The sequence below is a fragment of the Pteropus vampyrus genome, unplaced genomic scaffold (genome assembly GCF_000151845.1).
Source record: "Pteropus vampyrus isolate Shadow unplaced genomic scaffold, Pvam_2.0 Scaffold68, whole genome shotgun sequence".
In the NCBI taxonomy this organism is placed as follows: domain Eukaryota; kingdom Metazoa; phylum Chordata; class Mammalia; order Chiroptera; family Pteropodidae; genus Pteropus; species Pteropus vampyrus.
The window spans coordinates 6270878-6275040 of record NW_011888849.1 but is presented as its reverse complement, the minus strand read 5'-3'; the positions used below and the strand labels follow the sequence as shown (position 1 = coordinate 6275040).

The following is a 4163-nucleotide window of genomic DNA, read 5'->3' as shown; positions in this document are numbered from 1 at the left end:
TTCAGCACAATATGACATTTTAGAGTCTGTAATTATAAATTTCTCACTTAGAATACAAAGATAATAAATATTCCTGATGGCTAGAATGTATGCTTCACGATTATAGGGATATTTGTCATGCATACTGGTCTGTGGAAGCACTAGAACAATATATTACACATAGTAGATGCTCAATTGTTATTGATGAATGAATAAATGAATATTATCCTTTGTTAAAGAACAATTTATAATATGCTGCTACTTGTAACTGTCTTAATAAACAGTCGCATCTCATTTGTTTTGTCTCCTTCACTAGCAAAAATTGAGTTCTTTTGCAAATACACTGAAAAAACTGAGTGTAACACTTCATTGGAATCTGAAACTCCACTTAGAAATACGTCTGAATAAAAAACAGCTGTTAAATTATAATTTACCTTAGTCAAGACAATAGAAACTGCACATCACCATTTATAAACAGCAAATTTAAAAAATTAATCATTTCCAGGTTTATATTTTCTACACTTATCTGCAAATTATTATTACTTTTACATTTTCTGACAAATCTTATATGTCTAATATTTTTCAAATTAATAGGTGCACTCGCTAAAATTGGTAATACTGTAACACATGCACTACCTGATATCTGTTGATGCAGGTTCATGGGAATGTTTCTTTACTGACCTTCCCTTATAAGTTATTCTTCCAAAGCCTTTATTTCATCTTGATTTACTAAAATGTGTTTGCCTCCACTTTTTGTGGAAAATGATTTTAAAATGAGTTTAGAATGGTACTATTTTAAATATAGCATTAACTAACTGCCTTCCTCCCTTCTTTAAGGAAACAAAAAACTACTGTCATTCTTTTTGGTTGTTTAATCAATAATCATTTGCATTAGATCTGTTGTTTTTAAACCCTCTTGACCAGATAAAATTTTACCTTTGGGTATATTTATTTTTGTCCTTAATCAGACCTGCCTCTTCATTATTCAGTTACCAATCCCTCAAAACAATTAATAGTTATATCATCTTTAGAACATGGGAGTTGCTTTATATAAGTAGCGCAGATTGAATTTAAAACAATTTAACTAATTGAAATGATTGTTAATTGTTCTTTTTCTGTAAATTCTATGTAGCCAACTGTATCATGTAGAATTTATTATATGGACAAAAAAAAAAAAAAGGGAGTTCTATGGAAACTAACCTCACAGGATGGCCTCATCATAAATTCCTAACTGGGTAGGTTATGGTGGATAGTCACCCCCTAGGCCTATAATTTCTTTAATGAAAAGTTTTAAGCCAGCCCAGTTGATTGTTCTTGTTTATCTAGGTTAACAAACCCTTGAAAAAAGATGTTAACCACCAAAAAAGCACATAATCTTGTTAACTATTCTGAATCCAATCCCTGCCTTTCTATCTCCAATCTTCTTTACGTCTTCTTAATTTCAAATACATAAGAGAAGCTGCAAAACTATTATTCTCTGGAGCATTTAAAATCTTGCTCCCTGTATTTACCCCAAAGACTTGAAAACCCATATCCAAAAAGATATTTGCACACTGATATTCATAGCAGCGTTATTCACAGTGGCCAGGACATGGAAGCAACTGAAGTGTCCTACGATAGAGGACTGGCTAAAGAAGCTATGGTACATATATACAATGGAATATTACTCAGCCATAAGAAGAGATGAAATACTGCCACTTGGGACAACATGGATGGACCTCGAGATAATCATGCTAAGCGAAATAAGCTAGACAGAAAAAGTTGAAAATCATATAATATCACTTATATGTGGGATATAAACCAAAGGCAACAAATGAGCAGGACAAATAAACAGAGACTCATGGACATAGACAATTGATTAATGATTTCCCGAGGACTATAGATTAGTGGTTACTAATGGGGTGGGAGAAGAGCGGGGAGGTAGACGGGGTAAAAGAGGTCAAATATAGGAGAGTTAGGGGAGGATGAAGTGGGTAAAGGGGATCAAATATATGGTAGTTGAAGGAAACTGGACTTTGGGTGATAAACACACAGTAGAATATACAGATGTCAAATTATAATGTACACCTGAAAATTATAGAATTGTATTAACCAATGTTACCTCAATAAACTTAATTAAAAATTTAAAAAAATAATAAAATGATAAAATAAAATCTTGCTCCCTGGCATATGTTGCCAGTTTGACTCAAATAAACTCAAGAAAATTCTCTACACGTTTCTTATGTCAAGAGTTATATTGTAGTTGCAATAGTGAATAAACTTTAGAACTTTAGATAGCACTATTGCAATAGGTACATCCTTAAATACATACATACACACACATATACATATATACATACATTTCAATAAAATTTCCTATAGAGTCAATTCCCATTATGTGGACAATGTTTCCTCATCAGAAAAAAATGAAAAGAATAAATTAAATGGATTCTATTGGTTACTTTCAGCTCTAAAATATTGATTGTGCAAATTCGATTTTACTGTGAACCTCTTTTCACAACTGCAGATGTGTTCAGCCAAAAAATATGTAAAGTTAAGTAAAACAATATCATAGTTAAAAATGGACAGATCATTATATTATAGTTTTAAAAGAGTAATTCTCCAATAAAACATTAACAATAATAATATAAACTACCCTCTCTGAAACCAAATATTACCAACATTTTGATTTGTACTTGAAATAAGACCTAGAAAAAACATAGAAATTAATATAGGCCTCATCCATGAAAGGTCTGGATGTATGAATGTCTACTTAACCCTGACTTATACTACAATGATCAGGAAGAAAGAATTAATATTTATTGGATATATGCTATGATCAGCCTAAGAATAATTTCAGGAGTAATCTTTGAAGCTTAAGCAACTTCAGTTTTTACCAGGTACAAACTGATTTGAACTTTCTACCTGAGGGTTCATTTAAACCCTTTTATTATTGTTGTTTAATGTTTCTCCCATAACTTTATTTTTACTCTTAAGATTATTATTGTAGTTAATAAAATGATAATTCAGTTAATAGGAATGTAGACAGTTGGCCTCAAACTGAAGATGACTTGAGGGAGTTGAGAAAAAGTCTAAGCTGAAGTGAACTTCAGGCATAGGTGGAAGATGGAAATTAGTAAAAGATATGGCCAAAAGAAAAAAAAAAAAAGATAATTCAGTTTTGTTTTGAAAAGAATTTTGTTTTGGGGAAAGAAGACAGAGACATAAGAGACAATAGAAGGTCATCGGAGGGGGAAAAAAAGCCAAAAGTGGAAAATATGAGACATGAAATACATGTATGTGGGACTCCACTTGACCATTTATTCACACATTTATTTATTCAACCACTTTAGCAGGTGCCTGCAGTGGGGTTGCATTGTGCTGGCCTTGTGGATTTGGGATTAAACAAGTTAAACAAGGTCCTGTTCTCAGGGTGATTAGCTTCCATCAAAAATGCAAACAAGTTTTGCTGTGTATATTCAATTGTCAAGAGTATAAATGTTCAGTGGACATTTATTTAAACCTAATCTCACTAAAAATAATGTTTACTCTAGATTTCTCCTTGAATATTTCCTTCTCACATGTGTCTGAAGAAGATTAAGAAATATGTTTTGCCCATGTAATTCCTTAATATTCTCTTTTTTTATGAATTAAAATAGACATCTAAGTTCCAGATGCACAATTAATTTCTTCCTCTTCTCTCATTTCAAAGTACCATATAAAGGGTAAAGGAGAAGAAATTAGTTCAAAAAGCATAGCATAAAAACTGTCAATAGTCTACGGCCATGCCACCCTGAACACGCCGGATCCCATCTAATCTTGGAAGCTAAGCAGGATCGGGCCTGGTTAGTACTTGGATGGGAGACGACCTAGGAAGACCAAGTACTGTCGGCGGAAAAAATAAAATGATAAAAAATAAAAAATAAGGGATGCTAAGCTGACAAGTTTCTTGCAATCTGTGAGGTCAACCATGAGTTGCCTCATCTAAAAAAAAAAAAAAAAAACTGTCAGTATATCTGAATCATTTTACAAATGCCCTAAAAACTAATTGTGTTCTAAAGCAAATTTTACAGATAGCAATATGCACAGTCCTTTCGTCTTCCGAAATGCTACCATACTTTCATTCACATGTCCCACAGGCCATGTGGGAACTGTATCATTTCCTGCTCCATTCATCTTTTGCTGTATAATTCGCCTCCCCTACC

At 32.6% G+C, this 4163-nt stretch overlaps 1 protein-coding gene and 1 pseudogene across 1 annotated transcript in view; one reads left to right on the top strand and one right to left on the bottom strand.

Annotated features, from left to right (window-relative positions):
- The window catches only part of PRKG1 (protein kinase, cGMP-dependent, type I), a 1084330-nt gene that overhangs the window by 925020 nt on the left and 155147 nt on the right, over positions 1-4163 (bottom strand). The window lies entirely within an intron of this gene.
- Positions 3734-3852, top strand: LOC111740799 (annotated as a pseudogene).